This window comes from Balaenoptera physalus (genome assembly GCF_965194825.1).
Source record: "Balaenoptera physalus genome assembly, chromosome: 17".
In the NCBI taxonomy this organism is placed as follows: domain Eukaryota; kingdom Metazoa; phylum Chordata; class Mammalia; order Artiodactyla; family Balaenopteridae; genus Balaenoptera; species Balaenoptera physalus.
The window spans coordinates 46,734,051-46,758,047 of NC_138895.1; the positions used below are offsets into that span (position 1 = coordinate 46,734,051).

Here is a 23,997-nt window from a genome sequence, read left to right on the forward strand (position 1 = left end):
TCTAATTATTAGAGAAATTCAAATCAGAACCACAATGAGGTATCACCTCACACCAGTCAGAATGACCATCATCAAAATGTCTACAGATAATAAATGCTGGAGAGGGTGTGGAGAAAAGGGAACTCTCGTGCACTGTTAGTGGGAATGTAAATTGGTGCAGCCACTGTGGAAAACAGTATGGAGTTTCCTTAAAAAACTAAAAGTAGAGCTACCATATGATTCAGCAATCCTACTCCTAGGCATATATCTGGAAAAGATAAAAACTCTAATTCGAAAACATACATGTACCCCAATGTTCACAGCAGCACTATTTACAATAGGCAAGACATGGAAACAACCCAAGTGCCCATGAACAGACTTAAGAAGATGTGGTACATGTATACAATGGAATATTATTACTCAGTCATAAAAAAAGATATATTGCCATTTGCAGCCACATGGATGGACCTAGTGAATATCATACTAAGTGAAGTAGGTCAGACAGAGAAAGATAAATATTATATGATATCACTTATATGTGGAATCTAAAAATAATACAAAGGAATGTATCAATATATACAAAACAGAAACAGACTCACAGACGTAGAAAACAAACTATGGTTACCAAAGGGGAAAGGGGGTGGGGGCAGGGATAAATTACGGGTACGGCATTAACAGATACAAACTACTATACATAAAATAGATAAGTAACAAGGATTTACTGTATAGCACAAGATAAACAGATATATAGTATCTTGTAATAACCTATAATGGAAAATAGTCTGAAAAATATATATATATAACTGAATCACTTTGCTGTCCACCTGAAACTAACACAATATTGTAAATCAACTAAACTTAAATTTTAAAAAAATGGGGGACAAGGAGATTAATATCAAGAACAACCTTTGAGAGAGGGGAGAGACGGCAAAATGTACAAGCTGAGAAATACTGTGGACCAAATCAAATGTTTGTTGAAAGAGGAACTCCCCAATCAGTGGGTGTGCTGCTGAGCAATGAGTGCTGGGCAGGGGAGCAGGGTCTGGTCTGCTGGATTGTTCTCCCTGCATCTCCAGATTAGAAGGAACACATCTTATAGACTTAAATTATCAAAATCTGAGAGAGGTCTGTTGTTCTCTGTGTTGTGTTTATATCCTTTTTGATCATTTGACAAAGTCAGTCTCTATTACCCTACTTCAGTTATTTAGAGCTTAAGAATAATAAGTTTAGTTAGGGTCATGAATTTGGTCACTGAGTATCGTTACTTTCTGTGCAAAGGAGGACCATGCTTTATGCCCAGCTCTTTCACCACTTCAATTCTTATGGCCTCAAGTGTCCCTGGGGAATAAGATTATTCCAGATTATGCCCTTTGGTTGGTGGGTCAGTAGCATCATCTTCTCTATGTTGTGGTGGACGAGAACATCAGATAGGAGTCGTTCTTGACCCAGCAACATTCAATTAATATTCTCTGAGCACCTACTGGCTCAGGCACTGTATTAGGCATTAGGTTTACTGTCATTAAGAAGATTCACCATGACCTTGCTGAGACTGCCCTCTAAAGAAGGACACCAACCACTGAACTTCAATCATAATATAACGTGTTAAGAATGTTCTGATAAAGAACAAACCAGTGATGGCAGAGACAGAAAGTTCATGCAACCTGGCCGTCTGGAGCGGTCAGGATAGACTACATGAGAGAAATGACATCTAAGCAGAGACTTGAGGACTACGCAGAGGCCAGATAAGGAAGAGGAGTTGGCAGAGAGGAGGTGAGTCCATGGTAGTGGGACCTCCATGTGCCAAGGCTGGAGGTGAAGACGTCCCAGCACACAGCGGAAACTGAGAGGCATTCAGAGTGGCTGCTGTGTGGAATGCAAGATGCACAGTGGCAGGAGCAGAGAAGAGAGAGAAGCAAGAGGCTGGACTGGAAGGTACAAACCATGTTTAGAAGTTTGCACTTTGTCCGGAGTGCAAGAGAGTAATCGAATTATTTTTAAGAAGGTGCTTTTAGAATCTATACATCTTGGACTCTATAAAAAACGTAAAACCCTAAAGGAACCGTTTTGAAGCTCAGTCATTCTCTATAATATACTCTACTTCAAGAAAAAAAATGGATTTAGGGCTTCCCTGGTGGTGCAGTGGTTAAGAATCCGCCTGCCAAAGCAGGAGACACGGGTTCAAGCCCTGTTCCGGGAAGATCCCACATGCTGCAGAGCAACTAAGCCTGTGCGCCACAACTGCTGAGCCTGCACTCTAGAGCCCACAAGCCACAACTACTGAGCCCGTGCCACAACTACTGAAGCCTGCATGCCTAGAGCCCGTGCTCCGCAACAAGAGAAGCCACTGCAATGAGAAGCCCACACACTACAATGAAGAGTAGCCCCCGCTCGCCACAACTAGAGAAAGCCCGCACGCAGCAACAAAGACCCAACACAGCCAAAAATAAATAAATAAAATAAATAAATTTTTTAAAAAAATGGATTTAAACTGTAATGGCTCCAGCTTGAAATTTCCTCAACCACTGAAATTCCTTAGATCTAGGGGAAAAAAAAAAAGTTTATTTCTCTGAAGATTTTGAGTTTTACCATAGCCTACAAAATACATGGATGAAATCAGAAATTACTTGATTTTAAACTTCTAAGAGGTTGGCAGGCATATATATATATATATATGAATATATACTCAAAGGACATGCAATGACATTAACAGAGCTTGTTTATCTTGAAAATATCCACGTCGCCTTCATACAAATGTGTCTATATACCGGTGGCTGGTCTGAATTGCATTTTCAGGGATGGAAAGAAGAAATTCCAGAAAGGGAAAACATAGGCCTTTTTTTTAGGATAGCTCTTTATCTTACCTTTAAAAAGATATTCTGCATGTTTTACAAGACACAGCCCATTTTGAAGGACTTATTCTATATTCTTATGATTAACATATTGATATAAGCATTGTCAAGAGCATAATCATTTCTGGGTGGCTGAGTTTAACTTTAAAGTAACTATAATAAGGACCTCATCCTTGAGGAGTAAGCGGGTTTGAGTGAGTAGTCAGGAGTGGGTAGAAAAGGGAAAGCCTCTCTCCGTCATATTGATGAGAACTGAGTCCTGATGTGCACCCTTGGCATCCGTATGGGTGATACTGAACAGGAACAGAACTTTTATATGGGGGAGGACCTATTCTGGTCATTATAAAAATAAAAGATTTGAACTTATAAAATAACTCTGCTAGCATTTTTATGATGTAGTTATGGTTATTAGTCATCTATAACAAGGATCAGTAAGATATGGCCTGTGGGCCAAATCCATCTGTTTATGTACAGACCTCAAGACAAGAATGTTTTTACATGCTTTAACTGACTACGTGACCGAGATTGCATGTGGTCTGCAAGCCCCAAAATAATAAGTATCTGATCCTTTACAGAAAAAGTTCGTTGATCCTTAATCTATATGATGAAAATCATAAAATATTTTCATGTTATTTCCATACAATGATTTATTTATAACTTTGTATTGACTTAAATGATAATTTTATAAGTTTTGCTTGGAGCCAATTATGGAAGTATTTTGCAGGAAGATATTATTTTAATAAATAATATGAATGTACATATACCACACTTTTTTCTATGCATTCTGATTTGGTGTAGAGTTTAATAGTAAAGTTAGTGATACTTACATAGCATTAATTATGGAGAAAAACAGTATGTAAAAAATTATGATTTCTTCTTTCTGTTGCTCTGAATGTATTCTTTCTTCCTGCTCATAGAATCTTTTCAACAGTAAAAGTTCTATAAAGGCTACTTTAATGAACATATATAGCTAAACTTTCATGACAATAAAATTAATATTAACATTCGTTATCCTTTTCTTAGTAAATATATCTTTGTTTATAATTTAATTAATATATTTAAAGAAAAATATAAAATTAAAATGATTTAAAATCATATGCTAAAACTTGGACAACAGAAGCAAGAAGAACTACAATCCTGCAGCCTGTGCAACAAAAACCACATTCACAGAAAGATAGACAAGATGAAAAGGCAGACGGCTATGTACAAGATGAAGGAACAAGATAAAACCCCAGAAAAACAATTAAATGAAATGGAGATAGGCAATCTTCCAGAAAAAGAATTCAGAATAATGATAGTGAAGATGATCCAGGACCTCGGAAAAAGAATGGAGGTAAAGATTGAGAATATGCAAGAAATGTTTAACAAAGATCTAGAAGAATTAAAGAACAAACAAACAGAGGTGAACAATACAATAACTAAAATGAAATATACACTATAAGGAATCAACAGCAGAATAACTGAGGCAGAAGAACGGATAAGTGACGTGGAAGACAGAATGGTGGAATTCACTGCTGTGGAACAGAATAAAGAAAAAAGAATGCAAAGAGATGAAGACAGCTGAAGAGACCTCTGGGACAACATTAAATGAAACAACATTCGCATTATAGGCGTCCCAGAAGGAGAAGAGAGAGAGAAATGACCCGAGAAAATATTTGAAGAGATTATAGTCGAAAACTTCCCTAACATGGGAAAGGAAATAGCCACCCAAGTCCAGGAAGTGCAGAGAGTCCCATACAGGATAAACCCAAGGAGAAACACACTGAGACACATAGTAATCAAATTGGCAAAAATTAAAGACAAAGAAAAATTATTGAAAGCAGCAAGGGAAAAATGACAAATAACATACAAGGGAACTCCCATAAGGTTAACAGCTGATTTCTCAGCAGAAACTCTACAAGCCAGAAGGGAGTGGCATGATATACTTAAAGTGATGAAAGGGAAGAAGCTACAACCAAGATTCCTCCACCCAGCAAGGATCTCATTCAGATTCAATGGAGAAATCATAAGCTTTACAGACAAGGAAAAGCTAAGAGAATTCAGCACCACCAAACCAGCTCTACAACAAATGCTGAAGGAACTTCTCTAAGTGGGAAACACAAGAGAAGAAAAGGACCTACAAAAGCAAACACAAAACAATTAAGAAAATGGTAATAGGAACATACATATTGATAATTACCTTAAACGTGAATTGATTAAATGCTCCAACCAAAAGACACAGGCTTGCTGAATGGATACAAAAACAAGACCCATATATATGCTGTCTACAAGAGACCCACTTCAGACCTAGGTACACATACAGACTGAAAGTGAGGGGATGGAAAAGGATATTCCATGCAAATGGAAATCAAAAGAAAGCTGGAGTAGCAATACTCATATCAGATAAAATAGACTTTAAAATAAAGAATGTTACAAGAGACAAGAAGGAAACTACATAATGATCAAGGGATCAATCCAAGAAGAAGATATAACAATTATAAATATATATGCACCCAACATAGGAGCATCTCAATACATAAGGCAACTGCTAACAGCTATAAAAGAGGAAATCGACAGTAACACAATAATAGTGGGGGACTTTTAACACCTCACTTACACCAATGGACAGATCATCCAAAATGAAAATGAATAAGGAAACAGAAGCTTTAAATGACACAATAGACCAGATAGACTTAATTGATATTTATAGGACATTCCATCCAAAAACAGCAGATTACACTTTCTTCTCAAGTGCACATGGAACATTCTCCAGGATAGATCACATCTTGGGTCACAAATCAAGCCTCAGTAAATTTAAGAAAATTGAAATCATATCATGCATCTTTTCTGACCTCAGCGCTATGAGATTAGAAATGAATTACAGGGGAAAAAACGTAAAAAACACAAACACATGGAGGCTAAACAATACGTTACTAAATAACCAAGAGCTCACTAAAGAAATCAAAGAGGAAGTCAAAAAATACCTAGAGACAAATGACATTGAAAACAGAATGATCCAAAACCTATAGGATGCAGCAAAAGCAGTTCTAAGAGGAAAGTTTATACCTATACAAGCCTACCTCAAGAAACAAGAAAAGGGCTTCCCTGGTGGTGCAGTGGTTGAGAATCTGCCTGCTAATGCAGGGTACACGGGTTCGAGCCCTGGTCTGGGAAGATCCCACATGCCGCGGAGCAACTAGGCCCGTAAGCCACAACTACTGAGCCTGCGTATCTGGAGCCTGTGCTCCACAATAAAACAGGCCACGATAGTGAGAGGCCTGCGCACCACGTAGAAGACTGGCCCCTGATTGCCGCAACTAGATAAAGCCCTCACACAGAACTGAAGACCCAACACAGTCAAAAATAAATAAAATAAAATAAGATAAAATAAAAAGAAACAAGAAAAATCTCAAACAATCTAACCTTACACCTAAAGGAACTACAGAAAGAAGAACAAACAAAACTCAAAGTTAGCAGAAGGAAAGAAATCATAAAAATCAGAGCAGAAATAAATGAAATAGAAATAAAGAAAACAATAGCAAAGATCAATAAAACTAAAAGCTGGTTCTTTGAGAAGATAAACAAAATTGATCAACCATTAGCCAGATTCATCAAGAAAAAGAGGGAGAGGACTCAAATCAATAAAATCAGAAATGAAAAAGGAGAAGTTACAACAGACACCGCAGAAATACAAAGCATCCTAAGAGACTACTACAAGCAACTCTATGCCAATAAAATGGACAACCTGGAAGACATGGACAAATTTTTAGAAAGGTATAACCTTCCAAGACTGAACCAGGAAGAAATTAAAAACATGAGCAGACCAATCACAAGTAATGAAATTGAAACTGTGATTAAAAATCTTCCAACAAACAAAAGTCCAGGACCAGGTGGCTTCACAGGTGAATTCTGTCAAACATTTAGAGAAGAGCTAACACCTATCCTTCTCAAACTCTTCCAAAAAATTACAGAGGAAGGAAAACTCCCAAACTCATTCAATGAGGCCACCATCACCCTGATACCAAAACCAGACAAAGATACTACAAAAAAAGAAAATTACAGACCAATATCACTGATGAATATAGATGCAAAAATCCTCAACCAAATACTAGCAAACAGAATCCAACAACACATTAAAAGGATCATACACCATGATCAAGTGGGATTTATCCCAGAGATGCAAGGATTCTTCAATATACGCAAATCAATCAGTGTGATACACCATATTAACAAACTGAAGAATAAAAACCATATGATCATCTCAATAGGTGCAGAAAAAGCTTTTGACAAAATTCAACACCCATTTATGATAAAAACTTTCCAGAAAGTGGGCATAGAGGGAAACTACTTCAACATAATAAAGGCCATATATGACAAACCCACAGCAAACATCATTCTCAATTTTGAAAGACTGAAAGCATTTCCTCTAAGATCAGGAACAAGACAAGGATGTCCACTCTCACCACTATTATTCAACATAGTTTTGGAAGTCCTAGCCATGGCAATCAGAGAAAAAAAAGAAATAAAAGGAATACAAATTGGAAAAGAAGAAGTAAAACTGTCACTGTTTGCAGATGATATGATACTGTACTTAGAGAATCCTAAGGATGCCACCAGAAAACTACTAGAGCTAATCAATGAATTTGGTGAACTAGCAGGATACAAAATTAATGCACAGAAATCTCTTGCATTCCTATACACTAATGATGAAAAATCTGAAAGAGAAATTAAAGAAACACTCCCATTTACCATTGCAACAAAAAGAATAAAATACCTAGGAATAAACCTACCTAGGGAGACAAAAGACCTGTATGCAGAAAACTATAAGACACTGATGAAAGAAATTAAAGATGATACCAACAGATGGAGAGATATACAAATGTTCTTGGATTGGAAGAATCAATATTGTGAAAATGACTATACTACTGAAAGCAATCTACAGATTCAATGCAATCCCTATCAAATTACCAGTGGCATTTTTTTACAGAACTAGAACAAAAAATCTTAAAATTTGTATGGAGACACAAAAGACTCTGAATAGCCAAAGCAGTCTTGAGGGAATAAAACGGAGCTGGAGGAATCAGACTCCCTGACTTCAGACTATACTACAAAGTTTCAGTAATCAAGACAATATGGTACTGGCACAAAAAAGGAAATGTAGATCAATGGAACAGGATAGAAAGCCCAGAGATAAACCCACACACCTATGGTCAACTAATCTATGACAAAGGAGACAGGGATATACAATGGAGAAAAGACAGTCTCTTCAATAAGTGGTGCTGGGAAAACTGGACAGCTACATGTAAAAGAATGAAATTAGAACACTCCCTAACACCATGCACAAAGATGAACTCAAAATGGATTAGACACCTAAATGTAAGACCAGGCACTATAAAACTCTTAGAGGAAAACATAGGAAGAACACTCTTTGACATAAATCACAGCAAGTTATTTTTTGATCCACCTCCTAGAGTAATGGAAATGAAAACAAAAATAAACAAATGGGACCTAATGAAACTTAAAAGCTTTTGCACAGCAAAGGAAACCATAAACAAGACAAAAAGACAACCCTCAGAATGGGAGAAAATATTTGCAAATGAATCACTGGACAAAGGATTAATCTCCAAAATATACAGACAGCTCATGCAGCTCAATATTAAAGAAACAAACAACCCAATCCAAAAATGGGCAGAAGACCTAAATAGACATTTCTCCAAAGAAGACATACAGATGGACAAGAAGCACATGAGAAGCTGCTCAACATCACTAATTATTTGAGAAATGCAAATCAAAACTACAATGAGGTATCACCTCACACCAGTTAGAATGGGCATCATCAGAAAATCTACAAACAACAAATACTGGAGTGGGTGTGGAGAAAAGGGAACCCTCTTGCATTGTTGGTGGCAATGTAAATTGATACAGCCACTATGGAGAACAGTATGGGAGTTCCTTAAAGAACTAAAAATAGAATTACCATATGACCCAGCAATCCCACTACTGGCATATACCCAGAGAGAACCATAATTCAAAAAGACACATGCACCCCAATGTTCATTGCAACACTATTTACAATAGCCAGGTCATGGAAGCAACCTATATGTCCATCGACAGATGAATGGATAAAGAAGATGTGGTACATATATACAATGGAATATTACTCAGCCATAAAAAGGAACAAAATTGGGTCATTTGTAGAGACGTGGATGGATCTAGAGACTGTCATACAGAGTGAAGTAAGTCAGAAAGAGGAAAACAAATATCGTATATTAATGCATATATGTGGAACCTAGAAAATGGTACAGATGATCCGGTTTGCAGAGCAGAAATTGAGACACAGATGTAGAGAACAAACGTATGGACACCAAGGGGGGAAAGCAGCAGGGGGGTGGGGGTGGGGGTATGATGAATTGGGCGATTGGGATTGACATGTATACACTGATGTGTATAAAATGGTTGACTAATAAGAAAAAATAAATAAATAAAAAATAAACATAAAGTAATCATATGCTAAAACTTATTGCCTAACTAATTTTCACAATTGTAATCAGATTAATAGCTGCCTTTATGTCATAGTTATGCTTATGAAGTATTAGTTCAATTATTATAATAATTTCTAGCCTTACTAAATTGTTCTGAAATATGTGAGACTATTTGTGGTTTGTGTATAAATTTTGAAACTAAAATAGAACTTTATTGTGATATCTAAAACACACTTTCCAAGGAAACAAACTTTGGCTCAAAAAGGTCTATGAGCATTTTGGCAGGCATTACTAAGTAAAATAATTTGAACAGGAGGTACTGAGTTTTTCACTTACATGTACATTTATATGATTTATAACAATAACATCTTCCTGCAAAATACTTATATAATTGGCTCCAAACAAAATTTATAAAATTATCATTTAGGTCATACAATGTTATAAATAAATTATTGTATGGAAATATATTTTGGAGCCAACTAGAATAACAATCATTCCTGGTGTCCATCCAGCATGCCCGTAACAATGCATAGCATAAAATCCTATAAAGGATGTGTACATATTATTCTCTTATTTTTAAAAAAATGCTACTTCGCATATTTTGATAAACTGTAAACTTTTTTCTCCTAGTGTTCAAGTTCTTTCCACTGTCTATTCACATTAGCACATGAAGTTGAAATTATTTATATGTATATTGTTTGTGCTTTATGTTTCTTGATTTGTTTATAAGTAACACACTTTTCATGCTAACAGTGTTTTATTGAGGTATAAGTAGCATAGAGTGATAAAATGCACAGATCTTAAGCATACAGTGCAATATATATTTGGCAAATGTATACCCCTGTGTAACCATCACCCAGATCAAGATATAGAGCATTCCTGTTATCCTAGGAAATTTCCCTTTCAGATCAACCTCTGACTCCAGCAAAGATAACTATTATACTGATTTTTATTACCACAGATTGGTTATGCCTGTTCTTGAACTTCAATGATACAGTATATACTCCTAGGCTTCCTGCAATACGTAAACAAGTATGGTTTTGTGATTCTTCTGTGCTGTTGCAGTAACAGCAGTTTGTCTCTTTCTGTTGCAGAGGAGTTTTTAAAAAATTTTTTTTTAACATCTTTATTGGAGTATAATTGCTTTACAATGTTGTGTTAGTTTCTGCTGTATAACAAAGTGAATGAGCTATATGTATACATATATCCCCATATCCCCTTCCTCTTGCGTCTCCCTCCCACCCTCCCTATCCCACCTCTCTAGGTGGTCACAAAGCACCAAGCTGATCTCCCTGTGCTATGCGGCTGCTTCCCACTAGCTATCTGTTTTACATTTGGTAGTGTATATATGTCCATGCCGCTCTCTCACTTCGTTCCAGCTTACCCTTCCCCCTCCCTGTGTTCTCAATTCCATTCTCTACGTCTGCGTCTTTATTCCTGTCCTGCCCCTAGGTTCATCAGAACCTTTTTTTTTAGGTTCCATATATATGTGTTAGCATACGATATTTGTTTTTTTCTTTCGGACTTACTTCACTCTGTAGGACAGACTCTAGGTCCATCCAACTCACTACAAATAGTTCAATTTCATTTCTTTTTATGGCTGAGTAATATGCCATTGTAAATATGTTCCACATCTTCTTTATCCATTCATCTGTCGATGGACACTTAGGTTGCTTCCATATCCTGACTATTGTAAATAGAGCTGCAATGAACATTGTGGTACATGTTTCTTTGAATTATGGTTTTCTCAGGGTATATGCCCAGTAGTGGGATTGCTGGGTCATATGGTAATTCTATTTTTAGTTCTTTAAGGAGCCTCCATACTGTTCTCCATAGTAGCTGTATCAATTTACATTGCCACCAATAGTGCAAGAGGGTTCCCTTTTCTCCACACCCTCTCCAGCATTTATTGTTTGTAGATTTTCTGATGATAGCCATTCTGACGGGTGTGAGGTGATACCTCATTGTAGTTTTGATTTGCATTTCTCTAATAATTAATGATGTTGAGCATCCTTTCATGTGTTTGTTGGCAATCTGTATATCTTCTTTGGAGAAATGTCTATTTAGGTCTTCTGCTCATTTTTGGATTAGGTGGTTTTTTTGATAATGAGCTGCATGAGCTGATTGTATATTTTGGAGATTAATCCTTTGTCAGTTGCTTCATTTGCAAATATTTCTCCCATTCTTATGGTTGTCTTCTCGTCTTGTTTACGGTTTCCTTTGCTGTGCAAAAGCTTTTAAGTTTCATTAGGTCCCATTTGTTTATTTTTGTTTTTATTTCCATTTCTCTAGGATCTGGGTCAAAAGGGATCTTGCTATGATTTATGTCATAGAGTGTTCTGCCTATGTTTTCCTCTAGGAGTTTTATAGTGTCTGGCCTTACACTTAGGTCTTTAATCCACCCTATACTGTTGCATACGGTGTTAGGGAGTGTTCTAATTTCATTCTTTTACATGTAGCTGTCCAGTTATCCCAGCACCACTTATTGAAGAGGCTGTCTTTTTTCCATTGTATATTCTTGCCTCCTTTATCAAAAATAAGGTGACCATATGTGCGTGGGTTTACCTCTGGGCTTTCTATCCTGTTCCATTGATCTATATTTCTGTTTTTGTGCCAGTACCATACTGTCTTGATTACTGTAGCTTTGTAGTATAGTCTGAAGTCCAGGAGCCTGATTCCTCCAGCTCCGTTTTTTTTCTAAAGATTGCTTTGGCTGGGGCTGCCCTGGTGGCTCAGTGGTTAAGAATCCGCCTGCCAATGCAGGGGGCACGTGTTTCAGCCCTGGTCCAGGAAGATCCCACATGCCGTGGAACAGCTAAGCCCAGGCACCACAACTACTGAGGCGGTGCTCTAGAGCCTGTGAGCCACAACCACTGAGCCCGAGTGCCACAACTACTAAAGGCCGCACGCCTAGAGCCTGTGCTCTGCAACAAGAGAAGCCACCACAATGAGGAGCCCACACACCGCAATGAAGAGTAGCCCCCGCTCGCTACAACTAGAGAAAGCCCATGCACAGCAACAAAGACCCAATATACCAAAGATTAATTAATTAATTAATTAATTAATTAATTAATTAAAAAGATTGCTCTGGCTATTCAGCGTCTTTTGTGTTTCCATACAAATTGTGAAATTTTTTGTTCTAGTTCTGTGAAAAATGCCAATGGTAGCTTGATACGGATTGCATTGAACCTGTAGATTGCTTTGGATAGTATAGTCATTTTCACAATGTTGATTCTTCCAATCCAAGAACATGGTGTATCCCTCCCTCTGTTTGTATCATCTCTAATTTCTTTCATCAGTGTCTTATAGTTTTCTGCATATAGATCTTCTGTCTCCTTTGGTAGGTTTATTCCTAGGTATTTTATTCTTTTCGTTGCAATGGTAAATGGGAGTGTTTCCTTAATTTCTCTTTCAGATTTTTCATCATTAGTGTACAGGAATGCAAGAGATTTCTGTGCGTTAATTTTGTATCCTGCTACTTTAGCAAATTCACTGATTAGCTCTAGTGGTTTTCTGGTAGAGTCTTTAGGATTCTCTATGTATAATGTCATGTCATCTGCAAACAGTGACAGCTTTACTTCTCCTTTTCTGATTTGGATTCCTTTTATTTCTTTTTCTTCTCTGATTGCCATGGCTAAAACTTCCAAAAGTATGTTGAATAATAGTGGTGAGAGTGGGCAACCTTATCTTGTTCCTGATCTTAGTGGAAATGATTTCAGTTTTCCACCATTGAGAATGATGTTTGCTGTGGGTTTGTCATATATGGCCTTTATTATGTTGAGGTAAGTTCCCTCTAGGCCTACTCTCTGGAGGGTTTAAATCATAAATCACTGTTGAATTTTGTCAGAAGCTTTTTCTGCATCTTTTGAGGTTATCATATGGTTTTTTTCCTTCAATTTGTTAATATAGTATAACACATTGATTGATTTGCATATATTGGAGAATCCTTGCATTCCTGGGATAAACCCCACTTTATCATGGTTCATGATCCTTTTACTGTGCTGTTGGATTCTGTTTGCTAGTATTTTGTTGAGGATTTTTGCATCTGTGTTCATCAGTGTTATTGGCTTGTAGTTTTGTTTGTTTCTGACATCTTTGTCTGGTTTTGGTATCAGGGTGATGGTGGCCTCATAGAATGAGTTTGGGAGTGTTTCTCCCTCTACTATATTTTGGAAGAGTTATAGAAGGATAGGTGTTAGCTCTTCTCTAAATGTTTCATAGAATTCGCCTGTGAAGCCATCTGGTCCTGGGCTTTTGCTTGTTGGAAGATTTTTAATCACAGTCTCAATATCAGTGCTTGTGATTGGTCTGTTTATGTTTTTTATTTCTTCCTGGTTCAGTCTCGGAAGGTTGTGCTTCTCTAAAAATGTGTCCGTGTTTTACAGGTTGTCCATTTTATTGGCATATAGTTGCTTGTAGTAATCTCTCATGATCCTTTGTATTTCTGCAGTGTCATTTGTTACTTCTCCTTTTTCATTTCTAATTCTGTTGATTTGAGTCTTTTCCCTTTTTTTCTTGATGAGTCTGGCTAATGGTTTATCAGTTTTGTTTATCTTCTCAAACAACCAGCTTTTAGTTTTATTGATCTTTGCTATTGTTTCCTTCATTTCGTTTTCATTTATTTCTGATCTGATCTTTATGATTTCTTTCCTTCTGCTAACTTTGGGGGTTTTTTATTCTTTCTCTAATTGCTTTAGGTGTACAGTTAGGTTGTTTATTTGAGATGTTTCTTGTTTCTTAAGGTAGGATTGTATTGCTATACACTTCCCTCTTAGAACTGCTTTTACTGCATCCCATAGGTTTTGGGTCGTCGTGTTTTCATTGTCATTTGTTTCTAGATATTTTTTTATTTCCCTTTTGATTTCTCCAGTAATTTCTTGGTTATTTAGTAGCGTATTGTTTAGCCTCCATGTGTTCGTATTTTTTAGTTTTTTTCCTGTAATTGATATCTAGTCTCATAGTGTTGTGGTCAGAAAAGATGCTTGATATGATTTAAATTCTCTTAAATTTACCAAGTCTTGATTTGTGACTCAAGATTTGCTCTATTCTGCAGAATCTTCCATGAGCACTTGAGAAGAGTGTATTCTGTTGTTTTTGGGTGGAATGTCATATAAATATCAATGAAGTCCATCTTGTTTAATGTGTCATTTAAAGCTTGTGTTTCCTTATTTATTTTCATTTTGGATGATCTGTCCATTGATGAAAATGGGGTGTTAACATCCCCTACTATTATTGTGTTACTGTCGATTTCCCCTTTTACGGCTGTTAGCATTTGCCTTATGTATTGAGGTGCTCCTATGTTGGGTGCATAAATATTTACAATTGTTATATCTTCTTCTTGGATTGATCCCTTGATCATTATGTAGTGTCCTTCTTTGTCTCTTGTAAGAGTCCTTATTTTAAAGTCTATTTTGTCTGATATGAGAATTGCTACTCCAGCTTTCTTTTGATTTCCATTTGCATGGAACATCTTTTTCCATCCCCTCACTTTCAATCTTTATGTGTCCCTAGGTCTGAAGTGGGTCTCTTGTAGACAGCATATATATGGGTCTTGTTTTTGTATCCATTCAGCCAGTCTATGTCTTTTGATTGGAGTATTTAATCCATTACATTTAAGGTAGTTATTGATATGTATGTTCCTATTACCATTTTCTTAATTGTTTTGGGTGTGTTTTTGTGGGTCTTTTCCTGCTTTTGTGTTTCCTGCCTAGAGAAGTTCCTTTAGCATTTGTTATAGAGCTGGTTTCGTGGTGCTGAATTCTCTTAGCTTTTGCTTGTCTGTAAAGGTTTTAATTTCTCTGTCAAATCTGAATGAGGTCCTTGCTGGCTAGGGTAATTTTGGTTGTAGGTTTTTCCCTTTCATCACTTTAGATATGTCCTGCCACTCCCTTCTGGCTTGCACAGTTTCTGCTGAAAGATCAGCTGTTAACCTTATGGGGATTCCCTTGTATGTTATTTGTTGCTTTTCCCTTGCTGTTTTTAATATTTTCTTTGTATTTAGTTGTTGATAGTTTGATTAATATGTGTCTTGGCGTGTTTCTCCTTGGATTTATCCTGTATCGGACTCTCTGGGCTTCCTGAACTTGATTGACTCTTTCCATTCCCGTGTTAGGGAAGTTTTTGACTATAATCTCTTCAAATATTTTCTCATTCCCTTTCTTTTTCTCTTTTTCTTCTGGGACCCCTATAATTCAAATGTTGGTGCGTTTAATGTTGTCCCAGGGGTCTCTGAGGCTGTACTCAATTCTTTTCATTCTTTTTTCATTATTCTGCTCTGCAGTAGTTATTTCCACTATTTTATCTTCCAGGTCTTAAATCCGTTCTTCTGCCTCAGTTATTCTGCTACTGATTCCTTCTAGAGTATTTTTAATTTCATTTATTTTGTTGTTCGTCATTGTTTGTTTGCTCTTTAATTCTTCTAGGTCCTTGTTAAACGTTTCTTGTATTTTATCCATTCTATTTCCACGATTTTGAATCATCTTTACTATCGTTACTCTGAGTTCTTTTTCAGGTAGACTGCCTATTTCCTCTTCATTTGTTTGGTCTGGTGGGTTTTTACCTTGCTTCTTCATCTGCTGCATATTTCTCTTTCTTCTCATTTTGTTTAACCTACTGTGTTTGGTATCTCCTTTTCACAGGCTGCAGGTTCATAGTTCCCATTGTTTTTGGTGTCTGCCCCCAGTGGCTAAGGTTGGTTCAGTGGCTTTGTAGGCTTCCTGGTGTAGGGGACTGGTGCCTGTGTTCTGGTGGGTGGGACTGGATCTTGTCTTTCTGGTGGGCAAGGCTGCATCTGGTGGTGAGTTTTGGGGTGTCTGTGAACTTAGTTTGTTTTTAGGCAGCCTCTCTGCTAATGGGTGGGGTTGTGTTCCTGTTTGGCTAATTGTTTGGGATGGGGTGTCCAGCACTGGAACTTGCTGGCCATTGGGTGGAGCTGGGTCTTAGTGTTGAGACGGAGGTCTCTGGGAGAGCTCTTGCCGGTTGATATTACATGGGGCCCAGAGGTCTGTGGTGGTCCAGTGTCCTGAACTCTGCTGGCCCACCTCAGAGGCTCAGGCCTGACACCTGGCTGGAGCACCAAGACCCTGTTAGCCGCACAGCAATGAATGTGGTGGTCTCCATTCTGAAGTCAGATTATGAGGGTCTACAATAGCTGTTCAGCTAGAACAGGCTGACTTGGGAGCACTTTGTCTATGAGGCTGTCTCCAGCAGCTGGTGGCTAAAAGAGTAGGTCTCCCCATGTGCTGCCAGAATCTTAAACATTTGTATAGAGGTCCTCACTGGGTTCAGTCACAGATTCGGTACAGATTGTCTCAAGAACACCTTACTCTCTCAAGGCTGTGTGCTTGAAACAGCCCTAAGCCTGAGGGTCTACAAGCTGCAGGAAGACGAGACTGCCCTAGGCGGTCTGCAAGCTGTCATTCTTGCCACAAACCCTGCTGCTGCTGTCGTGGAATCCGGCTTCCCCCGCTGCTGCCAGAAGAAGAAGCTGAAGAGTAGTTTTTTATTGTGTGAATAGTATATACCACAACTTCTTTATCCATTCTCCTACTGATGGTCATTTGGGTTGCTTCTAGTTTTAGCTATTATAAATAAGGCTGATATGACCATTTTCGAACAAATCTTTTGATGAACATATGCATTTCTTTTCTTTTCTAGGAGTAGAATTGCTGGGTCATATGTTAGATGAATGTCTAACTTTGTTAGAAACTGCCCAAGTGGTAGGAGGCTGTACCATTCAATGTTCTACCAGCAACACATGAGAGTCCTAATTACTCCCTATCCTTCCCAATACTTAGTAGTATTTGTTAGACTTTTTAGTTCTGACCATTCTTGTGGGAGTAATATTTTTATATTTTACAAGGTACCAGTCTGAAAAGTCCCAAGAAAAGTTCTGACTCCACTTCTGATAGTCATCGTTCTTTCACCCTTTCCTGCTTCCTTGCCTTAAGACTACCACCTTCATTCTGTATTCTGCCTTATGACTTAGCGAGGTCAAAGGCCTTTTACCCAGCTGTTAATGGTTGGAGTGACCTTATTTCAATTTAGAGGAACAGCTCGGAAGAGCAGGACATAGAAACGCCATTCTCTCATAAGCAACAGCTGACTCCCTGGAGGCAGACTTCGCATGGGCGCTGGGGCTGCTGGAACTCAACTGGAGCCAAAGGGAGCCTGAGGCAAGAAGGAGCCCCAAAAGCGTTTGGGGAGGGAGATTTCCCTTATGCCCAGAAAAGAGGTTATTCTAGAAAGCAGGAAAAAAGATGTCAGAGAATGCTTTGTGTTATTCTTTATTGATAAAATTATTATTTTTTAAAAAATATGAACTGCTTTTTGGTTGAATTCAGCTTGCATTCACAGAAAGAAATGTCGCCACATATGGAAGGATATTATTGTGCTCTAGTGATTTTTAAGAGTTCACTTATAGGAGTGGAATTTAACTTTGGAATTAAAAAACATTACAGATGATTTTATTGAATTTTCAATTCAATGAGGAAAATGAGTATTGTCCAGATGCCATTTGCCTAATCTGTTTTTCATGGGAACAATGTTACTTTCTTCTCTACTCTTGGAAGGAGAGCAGGATGTCATTTCTCATGTCCTGAAACATACAAAGGAGGAAAACCACCCTAGAATAGTTTCAACTGGATTGCTGGCATTTTTTAATCTTTTCCATTTTAAACAAAAATATGATCTGGCATAATTATAATGAGTAAGGTAATCTGGCCTTGAGAAAGCCTCATTACACAAAGTAATCAAATAAAATAGATTGATATGTTCTCTTCTGGCATGAAAAATATTTTAACCTTTTCCTGATTTATTGCACAAACTACTGGCAATTGAATTACTGGGATTATGAACACTGCCGTGTCTGGTAGTCATTAATACGGGCAATATTTTAAACAGGCTTTATTAAATGAGGGATGGGATGTATGATCATTCTAAATACAGTATTTTATCCTAACTCTAACCAACTGTAAAATAGAAAAAGTTAAAATGAATACATATAATATTTTGTCAGAATTTCTGATGTTGCCATGCTGAGGAACAAAACTTCCTCTTTACTTAAGTAAATATACAAAAATATACTTCTTTTAGTAGTAAAGTTCTTGCCAACTTCCCAGCCCACACTGGGTTCATGTTCCACTCGAAAATAAAGGGATATTTAGAAATGCTTGTGAGAATTCTTCATGTTATCTGGGCAAATGGGTTTACTTTGACATTTTTATTTCGCCAACCCTACTGCCTCTATATAACGTTAATTTAGCTAGATTGACAGTGCTAGAGTGAGCACAGTTTTGTACTCATCTGCAGCTCTGGTTATAAAAATAATAGACCTGATATACTCATTCAGCCTAATTGTGTCTGGACTGTGTCTCCAGAACGGCCTTGCTTGTATCGTTAATGTTCCATGCAGTATAGATGTACTAATCAGAGGTTATTGTTTCAGTCATTACTGCTGGGCTTTTATGCATCCCATGTTTTTCTTTCAGTGCCTAGGTATTTGCATTAGTCTGTCAAGCACATCACAAAATTGGTTTAAATTTCATTTATCTCAGCGTGTTCTTGGTCTGGAGCCCCATGTAGTTCCAACATTCACATAGTTTCTACAGCACACCTGGGGGCCCTTTGGGGTCTTATTAGAATCTATGGATTTCATTTTTTATAAAAAGGAAAGGGCTGTCTTTTGTATTTGTTTGCTTTCTCCTGAGAATTCCATTATGACTATGGGACTCCAGAATATTCTGTATGGTATTTATATATAGATGTTATGTCAGCCTGGGAAGAGATGTCAAAATATTCCCTTTGGTATTAGGACAATCACATTATGCCACCTTGCAAATGAACATGAGTAGCCTTTCACTCACCTCTTTCCTTTATCTCTTTAGAAGGGATCCGTCTTAGCTGAGTTTTTATTATTTTTTTCCATATAAGAGAAAAGAAATAAAGTAAGAAGACTGGCTGTGACAATAAGAATGGAATCTTTGACCTTGCCTACTACAGTTGTGGGACAGTATTTATCGTATAAGACCTTATGGTTTCAGGTCACAGTGAAGTTGGCTTGGGTATTAGTTTTAGCCCATACATGTAAAGAACCATATCCTGACTTCTCTGCTACCATCACTAACCCAAATAAGCCAACTGCATTTCAAAGTTGGTTCTGAGAACATTGTGCCAAAACACTCAGGTTTACTGTGAGTTCTTGTGGCTGGCATCTTATCTCAGTTGTTCTCCATTTGTGAAACCATGAAGGACTTCAGTTTGTATCCAGCCCATTTTGCCAGCTTACTAGAGGTTGCCTACTAGGCACAAGCAGTTTCTGCCTCAGTGCCTCCCTATTGCTAACCAGGTCGTGATCCGACCCAGAAGGACCCGTAGCGTATTTAGTGCATGAACTTCCTAAGGAAATCAGATTGGCACACCAGGATACACAAATCTTAACTGAGGTGTCATGCTTAGGATCACAAGTGACCTATGGATAACAAGAGCCTTTGGGACTAAATTGTCTCATCCCCGTGCACTTGGCCCGTAGTACGTTGCAAAGTCAGCAAACCACTTTCGAACCAGCAGCACTATTTTAATTTGCCGGGGAATGTCGTCTTCCCTTTGTCTTCTAAAAGCAGGGGTTGGCCAGCTTTCTTTACGGTCCAAGTAGTAAATATTTTAGGCTTTCAGGCCATATGATCTCTCTACTCAGTTGTCATTGTAGTGCCAAAGTAGTCATAGACAATACTAAATAAATGAGCAGAGCTGTTTCCCAATAAAATACAAGGAGGAGGAGGAGAAGGAGAAGAAGGAAGAGAAGGAGAAGGGGGGGGGAGGGGAGGAGGAGGAAGAGGTGGAGAAGGAAGAGGTGGTCGGATTTGGCATGCTGGCCATAATATGATGATTCCTGTTACTGGCAAGAAGTTTTTAGAGAACTTTCTTCTGAAGCCTTTTCCAATCTCATGATCACACCTTTTGGTGGAAGAACTTTGTAGCACATGATGGTATTCTAACATTTAAAGTGTCTTATCTCTAACATTTAGATTTTAATATGACTGTTATTTGTATGCTCAGCACTCAAGAGGTTGCAGTTTTTGTCCCTTAGATACTTGGCCAACAGAACACACCATAACCAGGTCAGTCTGTTGCCTTAGTTCTAGCCCAATGAGCCACACAACAGGCATAGTAAGTTGATTGGAGGAAGGGGTTAACATACTTCCTCAATATTTCCTAAAGCAATAGCAGAACCTTATATTAAGATAACTAAATGTGATAACATTTGAAAGTATACTTTAAATGGCATTTTTTTTAAAAGTGTACACATGTAGAAGCATCTTTTAAAGAAATGAACACTCTAATATATCTGGACAACTTTCTACTAATCCTTAACAATTGCCATTCACTGTTTAACCACATCCTAGTTTTATCTGTAGCTTTGCCTACAATGTTTCTTTTTTTAAATCTGAATTATTGTCTGGGAGAGAGGCTCTTCCCAGGAGACCCCAAGAAACTCATGTCTTTTGGTAATCAGTAGCCCTTTTGGAAGTTTGCCCCCTACCCTGGCTGCTCTGGTTTTTGTGTACTTGTGCGAGAATAATACATAATCATTGAAAAATGGTCTGTCGGTGATGGCTTGAGGAATGAATGGGCAGAATCAAACTAGCAGGGCTGCCAGCAAGGTCAATGCTAGAAAGCAGATACTGGATGGTGAGTTTACTTCGTACTGTGAGAGAAGTGTCCAGAAGTCACAATAGGTAGTACTAAAACTATGTTGCTTTTAGGGCTGAAGATCAAACAGGGAACTGAGAAGCAGAATTGTGGGACACAGCTGAGAGTGCAACCTGAGTATTGCCCACAGGCCTTTGTCTTTCTCTCTGGAACTCATCCTAATAGGTCATTCCTATAAGTATTAACCCAAGTCCTGTGTTGTCTTGTCCCCTGATAGAGAAGGTCTTGCTCTGGCTTTCTAACTTCCTTATCAATTAGGGCACATCTATAATTCCTTCTGACTCATCTATTTGTGTTAAAAACATAAAGGCATAATTTTTTCCTAACCAAAAGATTAGAACTCTGATTCCTTATTTTCTTTCAGAAGATCTCACTCTTGCATCCTCTTATCAAATGGTTGTCCTGCATTTACAGTTCTTCATTCTAGAAGCTGAGGTTACCCCGAACAACCAGCAGTTTGTCTAAACTGCTTTGGTTTCAGAGTTCTCTTAAAGGGGAGTTCTCAGAATCAATTTCTCAAGAGCTTTTGTACCCCACACAGCAAAACATATATAAACAATTCGAATTTTAAAAGCTTAACAAGGCCTTTCAACAAAGGTTTTAACTGGTTTCATAACATGAGTTATTTTGAGATTAGACAGAATTTTTATTACTAGTTAAAACAGGAGCGTAATTTGCTTTAATAAATTTCTATGGTTTCATTTAATAAAACTCATCCCCGTGAAAGCAGAGGTGATGCTGTGTTAAATACTTGTAAATGTGTTTCAGGAAACTCTCCAGGTATTAACTAAGGCCCGGGAGAATGTATAGCACGCACCCTTCCCCCGACATTGGCGTAACTGGATAGTATTTTCCCCTCCAAAGCTCTGGAATACTTTATCACGCCCCGAAGAGCCAAATGGGAGACAATGAAGCTGTTTTGTCATTTGAATTAGGAAAGGTCAAAGGGAAGAGAATGTGATAGTAAACAGAGGGAAGAGTGCTTTGTGAAAATTGTCCATTTTTTTTTTCATGTAAGGGAAAATACTTTGTTCCTTTTAATAGATCTGGAAATCCAATACTAGAGATTTTTTTGGATAGACTTGTAGAGAGAAAAGAAACAATCAAGAATTTTGAAAGCTCCCATTTCTCAAACAAATATGTACTATGTTCTTACTATTTACAAGGTGTCATTGTAATCTCTTGCATCTATATGATCATCTATAAATATGAATACTTTTTCATAGACATTGATAATAGTCATGACCCTGGTAGTTGCCAGCCCATGGACTGCTTAACTTATATGTGGAAAAAAAAAAAAAAAAAAAAGAGGTTCAAGAGGTTAAAAACAAGATGTACCCAAAGTTGCACAGCACAGATATGAGGTACAGAGCCTGAACTTGAACCTAGCTTTTCTGTCTCTAGACTTCAGCCATAAGGACTTCTCTGACCATGCACTTCTCTGTATACTTATCTTATACATAGGATTTACCTACATTTATATTGATATGTACATTTATCCGCTTGTCATAGTCTGAAGCACATACAATACACACCTATTCAGGCATGGTGGCTACAGTAACACATGAGTGGATGAATGGAGAAGTCACTTCCAAGTGCTTAGTTTAAAACACATATAGCACAGAATCATATTCTACCACATTTTGGAGTTTAAGGGCAAGGGATATTGTATAATCATGCAGACATTAGCTGTCACCAATAATTCTCAATGTTTTATATTCGCACTTTCTCTGAAAAGTATAAAAATATATTTATTTGTCCTTTAAGTTAACTTTTTGTATACTGCTACAATGATTAATTTTTTTTTAATCTTCACTGTAATTTTCTTCTAATTTGGGGTATTTTCTAAGTAATATTTTAGCTAGACAATAGATATTTGGTTGGCCAAAATGTTCCTTCGGTTTTTAAGTAAAAATAAAAGACACATTTTTCATTTTCACCAAGAACTTTATTGAACAACATATTCACTGTTTTGTTCCACTACCTTCTGCCATTTTCCAGGCAACTTCATAATTCCGTCTTCCCAAAACTTTTTATCTTTTTGAGCAAGGAACTGTTCCAGGTGCCTTTTGCAGTCTTCCAGGGAATTGACATTTTTTCCCTTAAGAGAATTTTGTAAAGACCAAAATAAATGGAAATCCGAAGGTGCAGTGTCTGATGAATACGGCGGATGAATCAGAACTTCTCAGCCAAGCTGCAACAGTTTTTGCCTGGTCATCAAAGAAACGTGTGGTCTTGCATTATCCTGATGGAAGATTATGTATTTTCTGTTGACTAATTCTGGACGCTTTTCGTCGAGTGCTGCTTTCAGTTGGTCTAATTGGAAGCAGTACTTATTGGAATTAATCATTTGGTTTTCCAGAAGGAGCTCATAATAGAGGACTCCCTTCCAATCACACCATATACACAACATCACCTTCTTTGGATGAAGACCGGCCTTTGGCGTGGTTGGTGGTGGTTCATTTCACTTGCCCCACAATCTCTTTCATTCCACATTATTGTACAGTATCCACTTTTCATCTCCCATCACAATTTGTTTTAAAAACAGAATGTTTTTGTTACGTTTAAGTAGAGAATCGCATGAGGAAATATGGTCAAGAAAGTTTTTTTCGCTTAACTTATGTGGAACCCAAACATCAGAGCGAGTCACATAACCAAGCTGGTGCAAATGACTTTCAGTGCTTGATTGGGATATTTTGAGTATGTCAACTATCTCCCGCATGGCATAATGTTGATTGTTCTCAATTCATGTCTCTATTTGATCGCTATCGACTTCAACTGGTCTGCCTGACCGTGGAGCATCGTCTAGAGAGAAATCTCCAGCACGAAACTTTGCAAACCACTTTTGACACGTTCGATCAGTCACAGTACCTTCTCCATACACTGTGCAAATCATTTTTTTGCGTTTCAGTTGCGTTTTTACCTTTCTTGAAATAATAAAGCGTAATGTGTCAAAAACATTGCTTTTTTTCTTCCATCCCCAGTATTAAAATGGCTAC

At 37.6% G+C, this 23,997-nt stretch overlaps 1 protein-coding gene and 1 long non-coding RNA gene across 11 annotated transcripts in view; one reads left to right on the forward strand and one right to left on the reverse strand.

Annotated features, from left to right (window-relative positions):
- The window catches only part of CPQ (carboxypeptidase Q), a 501,324-nt gene that overhangs the window by 382,123 nt on the left and 95,204 nt on the right, over positions 1-23,997 (forward strand). The gene's annotated exons all lie outside the window — the stretch shown is intronic.
- Positions 1-23,997, reverse strand: part of LOC309646460 — a 149,676-nt gene that overhangs the window by 83,390 nt on the left and 42,289 nt on the right. The window lies entirely within an intron of this gene.